General features: G+C 44.3%; 1 protein-coding gene across 2 annotated transcripts in view; it reads right to left on the minus strand.

The window, feature by feature from the left end:
- Nucleotides 1–11,682, minus strand: part of cdon (cell adhesion associated, oncogene regulated) — a 38,845-nt gene extending 27,163 nt beyond the window's left edge. For both annotated transcript variants that reach the window (XM_087851143.1, XM_087851144.1), the window contains exon 1: nt 11,200–11,682. The gene's annotated coding sequence lies outside the window, so the exon portion shown is untranslated. The remainder of the gene's footprint in view (nt 1–11,199) is intronic.
- Between the last annotated feature and the right edge of the window lie 4,351 nt (nt 11,683–16,033).

A 16,033-nucleotide genomic window follows, 5' to 3' on the forward strand; every position in this document is an offset into this window, starting at 1 on the left:
GAGGAGAAGGATAGAAGAGGCAGGAAATAATAAACTCTTCCAGCTCTAGGCTCACGCCCCTGCTCACCCAGAGGTCAAAGGTTGTGGAGGAGTAGCAAAAGAGCGAGAGGATGAACCAGCGGGTGTCTGGTGGCTCTGGGACAGCTCCCAGAGGTTACCTCCAGCTGTCTCCGTTTCAATTACACACACAGACACACACACACAACTAAATATTTAAAGCAAAACAAGAATAAAGTGCTTAAAAATTAATATTTAAAAATGAATTCTTTGTGAACCCTCTAGCCCATAGGTGTCAAACTCTGGCCCGCGGGCCAAATTTGGCCCGCAGCCTAATTACATTTGGCCCGCGAAGCCATACCAAATTATTATTAGAGCTGGCCTACTGGTATTATACAGCTAATATATATATATATAGTTTAGTATTAAGCTTTGCTTGTTCCATATTCAGTTTTTTAGCAAAACTTGTTTGAGTCCATAAGAAGAGATTCATTCTTAAATCTGGAGGAAGATTTTTTTTCAATAAATATTAATGTTAGCCCGCGACCTTGTTCCAGTTTTGAATTTTGGCCCACTGTGTATTTGAGTTTGACACCCCTGCTCTAGCCTGTAAGCTAGTTTACAACTGCCGAGTTTCACATAAGGATTTAGGAACATGCCATGATGCATAGGGTGTATTCTTTGCATTTTAGGCTCCATATTAACTGTGTCCATGCTACTTCACACAGATCAAACTCACATCTTTGCAGGCTGGCGTTTCTCCATCCCACAAGTTGCGACAGGCCCTGCACACTACCCCCATGTCATCAGTGGAAACTATCTTTCTCTCTCTGCCGGAATAATGATATATAATTACAATAATAACAACAGCGCTAAAACAATGCACAACCAAGCATGGGCACACTGGCACACAGTTTGGTGAGAAACCGGAGCTTTTTTCCCCTCTGGCTACCTTTCCTTCGCTCTCTTATTTTAACCTGTTCAGTCCTCCCATCAGGAGGGCCAGTTGGGCACTAAAGTTCTGAATGGATGCCCTTGTGTAAACACACACACAGCTGCCTATCTGCCCTATTGATCTGGCACAACGAGGAAACACAAGGGCATCATTCCTGTTTCTTATCTTTTTGGCTTTCCCCTGACATCCGCCACCATGATGCCTCCTCAGTGGAGACAGACACTGTGAGGATATCTCTTATCTTTCATCAGAGACTAGTCCTGATGCTGGCAACACTGGCTGCATGGTAAGGCAAGTTCAATTTCCTATTTCCAGACACCCAGACAAAAGTTGGAGTGGTCCTTTTACAAAGGGGAAGTCCCTGTCAACTGGAGCCGGATCAGCCTGAGACTCTTTTTTTTCTTTTCCAGTGTTAATGGTGGAGTGTTGATCTCACTCCTCCACATTTTACCACCTAAAAGGAAAATATGCGGTATTCCCGTTTTCTTTCTCTCCTTCCCGAAAATCTGATCTTATGATACTGTCTGTTTTTGCACTCACGGTGTGGATGCACGGCCCTTCTCGAGGCAGGATCGAGCAGCTATAAATCGAAGTGACATCCTGCATAAAAATCAACTGTGCACCGTCGAAAGATGATACACCGAAAAAGAGTTTATTAAAATAAAAAATGAGGTGGATGTGTCAGCGAGTTCAAGTGGAAACGTTCCTATTTTTTTGGGTGTGGGGGGGTTGACCCATGTATGTTTGGCAAATCTTTGACTGACACTTGGCTTAACGGTGCAACTGCAAGAAAAACATCAATCTCCTGAGACTTTGTAACTCTGTTTTCTGTGTTGTTTTTTTACTTCATCTGTCACACTCCCTTCCGGACAACTCCACCGTACAGATATATGATTGAGAGGCACCACCTTTATTTTTCTATCAAGGGAGACATTCAAACAGAGGAATAAAACCATCTACCCCCTCACAGGACAAGCAGGATCCCTGGTGATGACACAGGAGAAAATAAACACACTGACAGGCTGCCCTCGGGGAAGAGAAAGGGATTTGAGTTCTAGGGCGATTAGCACCTGCACCTCTTTTTTGGCCCCCTCTCTGCAGGAACTACTTAAAGCCCCATCTGCCCCCATGTGGGACTGGCCCATATCCCTGTCATATTGGGTAAACAGGGACAAAAGCAATGCAGCGAAGCATCAAAGACCTGGAGGGCAGAGGAAGAACAGGTCACAACTGGTGCTGCTGACTGAGACAGGGGCCTGGCTTCTCTGCTTCACAGACAAACAGACACCATGATGCAGCCCTCCAACATTAATGCACTCATTTTATATCATGTTGTTATCATAAATGACTAATAATGAATAGTAGAAGTGCACAAATTCATTAAATCAAAAGGTTTAGTTTAAGAAAGAGCAAACCGTTACAGGTGACCAGAACCAATTGAAGCTTAGAGATAAAGATGTCAAGGGTAAAAGATCAGTGGGGTGTAAGAGAAAGGGCAAGTCTTTTCTGGTATGATGGTCTAATCTGACCTGTGTGCCGAAGCGGATTCACATGCTATACCCCAAACCTGTCTGCACTCGCCCCACATCTCACTGACAGAGGATCTGCAGCACACACATTCCTCAGTTCCACAAAGAAAGAGCATGACAGACACACAGAAAAAGACACACACACACACAAGAGATGGGAGATAAATTCACAACTGAATGATGAGAGGCAATGGGGTAGTAAAAGGAGATGTGTAGGATTTAAAAAGGTGAAACGTTCAATAGGAGGTGAAAAGTGGCCAAGCCCGAACTTCTTTCTTCTCCTTCTTTATTTGGCTCGGAGATAGAGGCGTACAGATAAAGACGTCCAAAACTGCCAAAACTGACTGATGATTCAGCCGAGCTACATTCAGCTCAGCCCAGAAACTTTGGAAGACCCGACTCATAGAACAGACTCTAAGGGACCATTATGGGCTTCTTGTATTGGTCTGGGTGAGTCCACCGAGGCAGCCCGGGGCCACTGAGAAAAACTAATGAGTGGAAACACTGGGCCTCTGGGATGGACTTACTCTGTCTGATTGAAGACTGAGATCTTATTAAAAGTGGGACTGTCTTAGACAGAAGGGGGTGAGCTAAAGTAAGGGAGAAAAAGACAGACATGATTTGGAATGAACTGAGGGAATTAGGGAAAGAAAGGGAGGGTCCTTTTTGTTTTACAATGAGAAGGAGGTTTTAGTCTATCCATGAGACAAATCGACTGCACTTGTCTGAGCCTGAGAAAGTTAATGAAGGTGTCTCAATAAAAGATTTAAACAGATTTTCTACAGCAGACATCTTCAAGGACAGGCTACTTTTGAGACACTTGTTTCTCTCATGCCTGTGTGCAGCTGACAGACAACCATCAGTCCGGGAGGCGCAGGGTGATGACGAGGCCAAGCGGGTCCCAGAGCGTCTTGACGCCAAGGCCCTGACTACAGTGCTGTTGTACGGGACAGAAGAGCAATGAAAGGAGAGGCCCCTGGGGATCAGACAGTCACATCCCACAAAGCCCTGTTTACCAAGGACACACACCCCGTTCCCCCACCTCCTCCCAACAACGCCTCCGTTCACCAGAGTCCGACCCTCCCAAAGTGCCAGGGCCGGGACCTGGGAGACAGCGCTAATTCTACCCTCAGGCTTGTTGGCCAAGGAAACAAGCAGAGAGCTGAGAGTGGATAGAAAGAGGGAGGGGGGTAAAAAGATTGAGACAGAAGGGATAGAGACTGAATGGTACAGTATGTAAGACCCATCTTAATTGGCGATTGTTCTGCAATGTCTTGTTTTTCCTGGGAATCTGTGCGGGGGAGGGACAGGAAAGTAAGGAGGTATGGTTGTTTCCCAAGGTCCTGAACAGCAGGATTAACCACAGGGGCGAAACTCAATAGCAGCCTCGGACATTGGAAACAGATCCCTGGGTATCGCCACCATACAAGGCCACCTCGAGACCTTTTGCAAAGCGCATGTAACTAACAACCCTACCCCATTGTCTAAGCTCTCTGGGCCCTTCCAACTGATTTCACAGGCCTTTCAGCCCACGGGGGAACGTCTGCTCAGACGAAAAGGTAATTCTGATGGAAAGAAGGAATGCAGAAGAAGGCCTTCTTGCCCGCGGGGTGTGTTATAACACTGATCTCCAGCATGTGCCAAGACGTTGATTCATCGTGGCAAGTGCGAGGGGAGCTGGGAGCTTGTGCAGCCGTGGCACCGGGGGCAGGAGGCCACAGATTTACATTCCCCACTATCAGTCCTGATTAGAGAGATGATGGGAAAACATGCTGATGCAGGGGAGGAGGAAAATGATCAAGTTTGCCAAAAGATTTGAAAATGTCCGGCTCTGCTGTGGGAGTCAAGATGCTATCTGTGGTTTAAATGCTGTTGTGTGGGCTATAAACCATGGGCATACAGCGATCCAGCTGCCCCCACCCTTTCTCCACTAAGCGCAGTCTCCCGTCCCTCCCCAGCTCTCCTGGATTCCATCACTGCCCGTGTCTCTACAGCAACAAGCGGCAAAGACGCAGACAAACAATTCCTGTTCAGTCTCCTCCTGATAGGTCCCTGGCTGCCAACCAAAAGCACTTTCAGACTGAAACATACATTAAATAATGTAATTTCAAACATGTGCAACGAAAACAAAATGACAAGGTGTCCAAATAGATACTAACAAGAAACTCGGTTTCACAAAGTCAGGATTTAAAACCGGCCAGAAATAAAACTGAACCGGGCCGCCTCAGCGGCTCTTCTTCATTAGTCACTCGAGAGGCGTGAGAAAGAAAGTGCACACAGACATTTTCATTTTTTCATAATGATAAATGCACTTTGTAAGTATAACAGAGTAATGGCAATATATTCATGCTGGAGAGGAGTGTGTGTGTGTGTGTGTGTGGACGAGGTGAGGAAAGCCTCGTCTGCTAAAAACTCCCCAGCCGCCGGCACAACAAAAACAAAGACATGCAAAAAGGTTCAAATATAATTAGTCTTCTTCACAGATTCCACAAATCTCTTGCAAAAACCCAAACAAACCAACCCCACACCCCCCCCTTACGCGTACAAGCTCGAAGACCCGAAGATAAATATACAGTCCCAAACAGAGTGTGTAAATGCTTTATTTAGTTTGTCTAAATGTTTATCCGTCTCCCCTTGTAACGCTCCTCTTTTGCTGCGCAGCCATCAAATGATCGCAAAACAAACTCGGCGGCGATACATCAACACTCACATCATCCGAGTTTCCACTTCTGGCTCCTGGTCAAACTGTAAAAAGCTCTCCGAAATGTTTAGGGTCCCCGCTGCTTACTGCTGCAGCACTGGAGGTGAGAAAAAGCTTTTGGGAGATGATGTAGTGCTGCAGCGGTGCCAACAGAAACGCAACCTCAATGACAACACCAAAACACAGCGGAAATAGAAAAACCGTGGCTTACGGCAACTCTGCTTTTTCTTGTCTGGGTTCGTGTGTGTTTGCTACTGTGTGAAAGCGCCGCGAAACGTGACAGTGATTTACTTTACTTTGTTAAAGTCAGTTAAAACAGAGTTTTATCTATCCATCTCGAGGCAGAACTATACTCCGCATTATGCAGAATGTCTGCTCCCATCTTAAAATATTCTCCGAACAATGTAAAAGGCAGGACCAACCCTATGTTTTATCCCTCTGACTTACATTCCTTCACTCACTTTGAATATATTTATAAATAGGGGGTTCCAATGTTCCCTAAAGGCTCACATCTCAGAGTAGGGAAGGCCCAAAATGGCACCCACAACCACAAGCCCGGAGGCAGGCAGCAGCAGTACCCACACTGCCTCACACTCTGATCTGGGAGGAAAACAGCCCTTCAAACAAGAAGCCTGTTTGTCAGCTGCAGGGGAGTGCCAGCCGCTAGTTTTGCCTTAATATAGTCTTGCTGATCTTTGCGCTGGCTTTTCAGCAGCACACACATTCTGGTTTGCAGAAAACCCACGTCAGATGTGACTTATTGGTTCAACATTTGAAATAGAAAGCTGCGGTCGCTCCGCAGTTTCAAGCGGAAAAGGCTAACTCTTGGAGCCTGCGACGAGGCGACGGACTAATGCAGGCGTATTTAGTGGGGTCGCTAACAGGAAGGGGAAAAGAAATTAATCTTGCAAACAGGAAGACGCCGAGGATGCGGAAAGAAAAGGGGGAAAAAAAATATTCTGAAATACTCTGCAGGAGGAGTCCAGTTCATAAGTTCACTCCCTGAAATCTTCTCTGGGGCTGATTAACAACACAGGACGATGGCTTTCATCAGGTATCTGCACGCGCAGTGCCACGTTAGGCCTTCCAGGGGAAAGTTTTGTTCTCTGTCATGCATGTGGTGCTCTGCATCATGCTAAAGACACATGCACTGTAGCTGCACAAGCCAAGAGGCACTCCCTCAGATGATTATGAGCCCATAAATAAAGGCATCTAGAGAAAGCGACGTACTTCAAACCATGGCTCGAGATCATTAAAGTATTCTAGTCCATTTTCATCTTTTGTTCTTTCCACATAACCCCCACATCCCCAAGCTATGGATAAGAGTTAACCCAACTATATTTTCCTGTGGTAAAAAGTGCATCCTACTGTGTCGCACAACCTGCCCTTGGGGTATTCTCAGAATCGACGCCTGGACGCCGCGTTTGTGCTTTAAAGCGCGACGTGTGTGGTACTGGCTTACATTCCCTTATCATATTGAAAGCATGGACACATATATATTTAGCTAAGGCCTGTATTTCCATTACATTAACAGCATGCAAACATTTTTCAGAGAACAAGCAGACCTCTTCACCCTGCCTATCTCCAGCTCGTGCGGCCTCATTCCGCTGCATTTCAGTGGCTGGCTGGAACATCTGTTTCTGCTGCTCCAAAAACTGTTTGTTTGTCTTAACAATTACGCCCTGATGTTTCTCATTTTATTTCTCAAATCTCCTGAAAGTCGTTATCCAGTTTCAGGTCCTTCAAGGTTCTGAATTTTTAGAAACTCAATACGGTGATCTGTTGAGAGCTGGTGTATACACTGAGTTACAGTCAGCTCACCTTTGACATTTCGGAAGAGTTGTACCGGAGGAAGCGCGCTGCTCATCTGTAACTTACAGGAGAAACAAGTTTGCGTAGCACGGCGAGTCTGTGCTGCTGTGTTTGGATCATCTGTCGGAGTCGGGGGAATAGGAGAAATAGGGAGGGGTGGGGGTCCCACAGAGAGAAATGTGTGTAGTGTAGTTAAAATAATGACAGTGTGAGCTCATAGGAGATAAGAAGCGCTACTTATGTCTGCTTCACACAAACACAAGCGACACCTTACAGCTACCTCAATTCCAACTTGCCCAGTTCCGCTCACAGCCGGCCCACAGGATATATTTACAGAGGGGAACTGAAGTTGGAAAGTAAAGCCTTTTTTGTTAGCACCGCAGCTGCAGGGCGCTCTCACCAACCCAGCAGTCACAAGAGCTCAAACTCTTACTCTGACCTGCCCATCTTTCCCAGCGACCCCCTGCCCATGGCTGCTGGGTGTTGTCAATCAGCACCCCCCTTGGCTCCTTGAACATGGGGGCTCTTTGGCACGCTGCCCACAACTCCCCTCTGTCCATCTAATGGGGCCTGAGGTCTGACTCTACCCTTGACGAATGGGAGCCGAAGCTCTCAGAGTAAAGGGCAGCGATAGAAAATGGTAAAAATGCTGCAGTGTGACTCAATCCCTGAGCAATGAGAGTAAAAGGAGGGCTATATGTCAAGAGATTAAAAGAAGCCAGGTTTTGGTTTGGGAATAGCTACTTGTACGGTTTAACGTCAACCATAAAACAGTTTCATAAATTCTACATTATTATTACTAAGAAGCTGAAATGGATTAGTAATCAGAGATTTAGAAAATGAATAAGTCTTAATTCCAGCAGTCGAAATATTGTGAAGGAGATGAAAACTAACGCGACCGCTCCAAAAACAAAATTTTCTCCTGCTTTATGACTCTCATAACATTCTTCTCAGCCAAAGGTTGAATCCAATGGTGCAATAATACGACAGATCAGAGCGCGAAACCAAATAAACAAGCAAGCCACATTGTGATTTAGGTTTTAAACTCACTTCCATTCGCTTCAGAGCCAGAACTGAGGTTTACTGACAGGCCTCAAATCTGTTCGGCTTAGAAAAGGGGAGAATGTGGGAGAGGGCCAAAATATACTCGAGTCTCCCTCTTCCTCCACACTCACCTCAGAAAAACCTTCATCTACAAATCTACAACTAAACTGCTTATTCACAATTAATTTTAACAGCAGAATTACTTTAAAAAATCAGGAGAAAATGATAAGAAGGGCAACTGGACGTTCCCAGAGTCTGAAGTAAGAGAAAAAAAAGCATCTCAGGGTATTAGATTTTTTTTAATGACTTTAATTGTCAATCAACTTATTAATTAATCATATGAGTATTAAATAAATCTTTATAATCTCAGGAATTGCAAGATTTCCCTGTATATATGACTTTACTTTTTGGTTTAATCATTAACAAAACCACATTCAGCAGTCATTTGTCATTGCTGGTGTGTAAGTGGTTGTGAGAATATAGTACTGCATCAGAAAAATCAAGAGAGCCATTATAAGTGGCGGAGCTGGTATCATTACGCGTGCTTATGTCCAAATTGCCCACTTAACATAGTTCTCCTACAGCAACATGTGTTTATCATTAACGAGCACCCTAATGGCTCAAACATTATTCCAACTCGCTTAATGGCATCGTTGTGCTTTGTTCAGGTCTGTCTGATAAGCGCCGAGCCACTAATGGTTTATTAATTTCCCTAAATACATGCAGGGAAAACAAACACAAACACACACAAAAAAGGGTCTGAGGCTCTGTCCTCCAATTCAGTCCCATTCCCAATACAAAGCTACTATAGATAAACACAGTCAATTGTACTAAATACATTAAAGTCATTCTGGAAAGTTTAAAATCAGGAACTTTTATTATACCATACAGCAATATAGTTTGGACACAAAAGAGAGCCTCATATAGACGGTATTTAAAAAAAATAACAGAGCAAATAAAGACTGTAAACACATATTTCTGCTGCCATAAAACAAAGATATGAACAAGACGTTTGGCAATTGAGCTTTGTGAATAAAGGAGTAGTCGGTCCAAGAGGACTGACTGAGTAGAAAGCAATGCAAGGATCATAGAGCCAATTAGGTTACAATGAGGGAAAGCGGCTGCAGAAAAAGTTGCACCTTAGTTTTTTGTTTATTTTTAAATTGAAAAACTCTTGGAACAGACTCAAACCTGAGGAAGGATTTCTCCTTCAAAATGAACGCCCTGAACACAAAGAGCAAATCTCGCTCTGCCCTTGTCAAAAGCTCGCCCAACATTGGGAAGCACTGAAAGGATTTGAAAGCCATCGGAAGTGTCTTCTTGTCCCCCACCAACGTAACAATGCGCGAGCAACTGTTTGAACTTGAAAGTGTTTTATCTGAGTGCAGCCATGTGTGTCCCACTGACTGGATGTCATGCGTTCGAGAGGGATTCAAGACTTTGTTCTTGATAACTTTTAAGTGTTCGGCTTTCTGAGAGTCACCCCTATGTAACAATAGCCGCTGTGAAGCTCCGGTGATAAGGATGAACAGCAGACAGAGGAAGTTGAGGAATCTGGCATCAGCAGCCACCACGTTACCGTCACTTTTACTCTGCCGCTTTCCACGTTTCCACCCAGAGCAACGGTCTTAATCTCATATTATCACTTACAATATTTATGGTGCATACTACATTTTCATATGCACATTTAGCTGAAAGTTTTAGAAATACGATGATTTAGAAAACTGGGTTAATCTTAAAGTTCAATCAAACGTCAGCAAAGGACTGTGAAAACATAAATCTTTAAGTTCCTGAAGTGCATAGCCTGAATAAAATTAGTTCATGCCCACACTTGTACAACTAGTCTTGAATTCAAAGCAGTGCCGTCTTTATTTCTACTTTTTTGTTTTGTTTTGTTTTATTTGCAAGATTAGAAGAGTGAGAAGGAACATGAAACCCAGGAGAATTGAGCAACGTGAAGGCTGTTTCATGGCCATATATTTGCACACCTGCATATTTTTTCTTCAGTATACTCAAAGATTTCTCTTTGTCTCTAATGTTTTTACTCTTTGTCAAAAGCATGCCCCCGGTTGAGTAAATAATGACACCTTCTGTCTGCCAGGCAGGTAAAGTCGCTTTTGCATGCTTTGCACAGTGATTTGTGCACTTGCCAAGTGTCTGAGCAATGGTAACATGGATTTACCAAAAGCAACGTTTATGACACCCTCTGGGGATTCATCTGAAACAATAAAGGCTCTCTGTTTTTGGAGGAAAAAAAACACTACTTCAAATATTAGTCCAAGCCACCATGTTTCTGCACAGTGGTAAATGTGGCAGCTTGAGCAGTTTTTCTGTGGATCTTCTCTATAATAAAAGTATGACTTGTGGACAGTCCATTTTCAGCTTTTACCGAGGTGAATCCAATGTGTCAGGGGAGTGACATGTTTGCCTTTTTTCTAAAAATGTTCTTTCATCTTTCAAAGAAGAAATGGAGCCTGCAGGCCATCTGATTTCAACTGTGGGATGTTAACTCGAGCGTAGCTGCCTTCAAGGAGCTGCCAGAACTGTTTACCAAACAAATATTTTGGATTTTCTTTTGCTTCAAATCAGGGGATACATAAAGGATAAAGAGAACTGCTGAATAAATAAAATAATCTGAGTGCTTCTGTGCGTGTTCAAGCAAAATACAAACCATGGCTGTAGGCAAAAGAATTGCTTAGAGGAGTCTTATGAATTGATTTCAGCATTAGAATTTAAAAGAGATTATTTCAAGCTCTTTTAGGACCATAACATCATATTCTTATACTTCACGCAAAGCAATGCAGATTCAATACTCAGTGCCGCCAGTACAATTATGGGCAATAATTATTTAAAGTCATAGCAGACTTGGTTTATAGTGCGGGCCCTTAATTCATGGAAACGTACACACACTCCGCTCGCCACAGTGCCACTCCGCGCCGCTGGTCTCTCCGCCACAATTCAAAGTTAAGAAAACAAGACAACATGGATCAAATCGGCCCCGTGGAGCTCTCTGCCTATTTTACCCTAACATCTCTTTTGTTTTTTCCTGAAAACTCGAGCTTTCCACACTGAATCCTACCCCAGCTCTTCTCCCAGCCAGCCAGCCGGTCAGGCAGCCAGTCCGGGACTCCCCTCTCTGCCTCCCCTCCGTGCCGTCTTACCTCTGTTGCAGGAGAGCAAAAGCTGCGAGACGTCCGGTGAATTAGCAGCAAAACGCATTCTTCTGTTGGCAAATCCGTACCGGGCCCTCCATTAGAAACGGGCTCAAAGTGCGAGACGGCTTGAGGGACATGAAAGCAGTCGGAGAGGTTGAAAAGGGGGAGAGAGAGAGTTCAAACCCGTAAAAGCAGCGCAGGCGTCGGGGCCAAGGTGCGCCAAGTCCCCCCTGGTCGAAACTCGCGTTACGGCGGTGGTGGAGAGTTTTCTCTGGAGTCCGTTTCTCTCAGTAAAAGTCCCGACTTGGCGCTCTCTCTCTCTCTCTGTCTCTGTCTGTCTGTCTTATTGTAACTTTCTGCAGTGCTCGGTCTCCGTCTCTACCGCTGCCTCTTCCACACACGCATCTTTGAAGTCAGTGTCGAATTGCTCCGCAAATCATGGCAGCGGCGAAGCTGGTCGTCAAACCAGGAATGTCCCAGCCCCGACGCTCAATACGACTCCTGGAAAAGGGGAGGGAGAGAAATAGCAGAGGGCTTGGGGGGTGTTGCCCTGTATAGACTGTGCATTAACAAGTTTTACAGTCTAACGAGAAAATAACTTCCTCCTTCCTCCTCTGCGCACACGCGTGGACAGCGTTATCAGGACGTTACCACACAATTCTCCCACTATTTAATACCACCTTATGATGCACACTGATATCACCTTTTTACTGTAAACAATCAATGCTTCTCAAAAAAACTGATGGATTTTATGTCACTTATGAATCTCGAAAATTACAAAATGACAGCACAGATATTTTGAAATGCTGGCCTGGTCTAAGTTGGCTAAAAGTTGGCCCCTTTTTTAATAAAGTGAAAAGCAGGGAGAGGATTCAATAGTCCACAATAAACTCTGATCTCCTGCAGCTTGGTAATTACCACAATAAAACCTACTACACATGTAACGCTACTTACAATTCCAGAAACTCCAATATTCAGTTTGAATTATGCACAAAGAGGAGCCTGCGTCTGTGTTAGATGGTGAGGAGACACATTTATAGGTAAGAAGTATTTGTTTGGTATGTCAAAGTAAAATGAACAGCTACAGTGTAAAGCTATAACCACACATATTTAACATGCTTCTGCTTAATGCTCATTTAATTTCTGTCTGTCTGTCTTAATCTTGTGTTTCAGTCTCAGGGACTACTTTCATCAGATTTCTCTGCCCCTTGTAGACTAAACCAGCTCTCACTGGAACTATTGACTTGAGTCAAAGTTATTAGGGAGGGAGGGTGTTTGAACAGCTAATAGCTGTGGGTCATTCTTTGGCATCAGGCCTGTTGGTTGGATGGTCTGAATGTTGGTTGGCTGCTCAAATTTCCTCATCACTAGGTGAGACGCCTTCTCAGCGAGGCAGGGGAGAGCGAGCTGTGAGTGTGAAACAGTCATCTGCTGTGCGTATGGGCATGAGTAAACAGCATAATCATCTTTGAGGTAGTAATTATGTGTTCCAGCATTGGCTGGGCGGTGGAGGCAGCGGCGGCGGGCCCACCCTGCTTTAGACAGCAGGTGCAGCTCACCATCTGACAGCTGACTCTAATGGAAGGTGTGAGCCAGTCCACCCAAGGCTGGGTCAACCCAGTGAGGGCTTTAGATGGCCACGGCCAAAGCCAACAAACCAGCAAATCTCTGACACAGCGAGCGAGGGAAAACAACATGGAGGATGTCTGATGAAGGACAGAGGCCACGCCTCTGTTTTCGCTCAGAAGAGTTGGACAGTCCTAACCTTTATTTAAAAAACATTCCAACAGACTTTAAATTGCTTATTTTGGCATTACAAGGTCCTTATTTTGGTTAAGGAATTATTTTTGCCCAGCACAAGTCATTTTCGCAAATTACCTTTAAAATCATGACAGATTTCTCCAGAAATTGCCTAAATCTGCCCTTTCACACATGTAGCATACAACAAGACATTATCTGTGTCTGATACATTCTCACATATTGGAAATACTGCTAGATAGGCAAGGTGTTTTGCCCACATAGAGCATTCAGGATGTAGGATATGATGCACATCAGCACACATGTGCTCGCTGTAAAGTCTCAGCACAATTATCTGCTCCGTTCACATGCATATTTAATCAGATATTGCATTGTTGTTGTTTTTTTACCAGGAGCTGGAAAGTCTGTTTAATATCTGGTCCAAGTGATCTCATGTGCAGCTCCTTCAGGCAATGTCTAGAAGATTTCAGGGGTGCAGTACATGTATGAAAGTGGCTTAAACGTAACCAGATCCTGATGACTACAGACTGCTACTCCTCTCCTCAGACCATCAGAACCTTTTTTAGCTGGATCACTTTTAAACGTTAAATAAATGTAATTGGCAGAAGAAGGGTTTATCACAAAAGCACACAAAAGCTTGTTTCTTTATTTGCTTATATAGCGATTTGAAGTAGTTATACACAATTTATTAACCAATAATAACCATAATCTTTTGAACCTTATAAACCTTTTTGAAGTCAATGTTATTAGCTAGAGCTATCTGCTTTTCTTTTCTTTTTCCCCTCATCTTTTTTCCACAAATGATTAATTTTCCTTCAGGCAGGTATTCAGCTCACTAATGACAGCCTCTCTCTCTCAGGGTCAGCCACTGGTTGGAGATGGAGACAGAGACTCCTGATGTTGAGGGGGGGGGAAACGGGGTGATTGGACACAGTCGCATGTGAAAGGCCAGAGAGCGGCTAGTCCACAGGGAGCACGGTCCACACACAAAGGGCCATGGAGGGCCTCGATGGGGGCGGGTGGGGCAACCAAGGAGGAGAGGCCACGCTGGGAACCAAAGCTGACAGCACAGACACTTCTCATGCACTGAGGGTTCGGCTGTCTCTGGCCCCCTGGGGTATACACTCACTTGTCTGTACGGAGCTGCCAGCTCCACGCTGTTGAGCCACAGCAGCTCCAGATAGCCGCTCACTGAGCGCAGAAGCAGCAGAAACATTAAGCACACAAAGCAGCTCTGACCTCTGGCCCACATTTAACTGATATGCGGCTTGTTTCCTGGCTCACATCAGCGTTTATTCCAAATACCAATCGATTACAACACATTTAGCCAATTTCCGATTACTTTTTAATGAGCATACAGCCACTGTAGTTTACACTTTATGCAATCAAGTTTCCCGAGCCCGACCGAGGTTGAAAAGGTAGGGAAATGGCACGTGACTGTCTTACGAAGGCTTTGAGCTCTAAATCTGCAGGCTGGGACTGTTTGGAGTTGGTACATTCAGCATGTTGTCCTTTGCTGTGAGGATAATAAGCTTCCAAGCACTGTCAACAGAGTGTTTATGACCTGCAAAGCAGCAGTGTGTTGTGTTGACTCTGTCAGCAGGGGCCTGAGGGACGCCTGTCGCCCAGCGCTATTAAAAGGCACTTTCAGATAACAGAAGAAACATCCCCTGTTTGAGCCAGTCAGGGTTTATTGGTTGGTCAGTGGGACAAAATACCAAAGCCTAATTGTTAGGCCTCAGATCTGACACCACAATTTACATAATTTACTAGAAAACAGATGTTGTGAATTTAGAGTGCAACCCTATGAAAAGTCCTGTGTTGCTCTAAGTAGAAGACAGACATGTTTGTCCTAAGCAGCGAGCATAAGGACATTTATTTTAAACTTTTTATGAGACAGGGAAAACTGTCCGGGTGAAGAAATATATACGAGAGTGAGAAAAATCACAATATTTTACAAGATAGACTCAATGGATTTCCCCTCAGAGAGCCATATATCTCGTGTCTTTGACAGGTGTGTGCGATGAGTGTATATATGTGTACACTGTGTCTCTCAGAAGGTTTGGGTATGAGCTACAGTTGTGTGTGTGTGTGTGTTCGTGGATGTGCAAAAGACAAGGGTGAAAGAGAAATTTGAAGGCAGCCCTCTCCATCTGTTTTCTGCATCACTGTGGTGGGATCACATTATCCATCGTGGGCTCTCTGGGAATTTCATCAGTCTGTAACATCTCACTTATTCACACATCTCTCTGGGCTTTACCATGTAGAGAAACCCAGAGTCCCCCCTGACACTGCGCTGACCCTGCACATCCTTTACAGCTTTCTCCCGTCTGATATCATGGCTCTGCGAGAAGCACACGGGACGTAAAAATGTCAGGTTGTAACGCTGTCCCTGTTTTGCCTAAGCTGTCCACAATCCATCAAATATATTCATTCACATAAACACGGCTACTGCCAAACACAAATGGCAGAAACACAAAAGGTTATTTTTATACTTAAATACGATATGACAGTAACAGAACATTTTGAACGAGCTGTCTATGAAGTGTTTACAAAGTCCCCATTTTCAGAGGCTCAAAAGTAATTGAGTAATTGTTGTTAAGGCTTCAAAGTAAACCCTTTGCAGTTAATGACTGCCTGAAGTCTGGAACCCATGAACATCACCAAATGCTGTGTTTCGTCCCTGAGATGCTCTGCCGGGCCTTTGCTGCAGTTTCCTTTGGTTGCTGCATGTTTGCGAGTCGTTTTGCTTCAGTTTTATCTTCTTTTTATCCTCTGCTCTATAGGGTTGACATCAAGTGACAGACTTGGTCTTTTTGCCTCGAGAAGCTCGGGAGTTGCTTTTGCTGTATGCTTTGGATCATTAGGCCATTTGCACTGTGAAGTGTAGTCCAATCAGTTTAGTTTGACAGTTTAGTTTAGCTCACATTTTTAAAAATTGCTATTAGGTATATGGAATATGCTTGGTGTCTAGTTCAGTCAGTGTTCTTATGTAAAAACAAAAGGTCAGATTTCCACACATTTTTACAAACAGTGTGTCTGTAAAGTTGTCACTAGTGTTTCTTGGTTATCCGTAAAAAAA

Source organism: Neolamprologus brichardi, chromosome 14 (assembly GCF_056152115.1).
Source record: "Neolamprologus brichardi isolate AB-2024 chromosome 14, ASM5615211v1, whole genome shotgun sequence".
NCBI lineage: Eukaryota > Metazoa > Chordata > Actinopteri > Cichliformes > Cichlidae > Neolamprologus > Neolamprologus brichardi.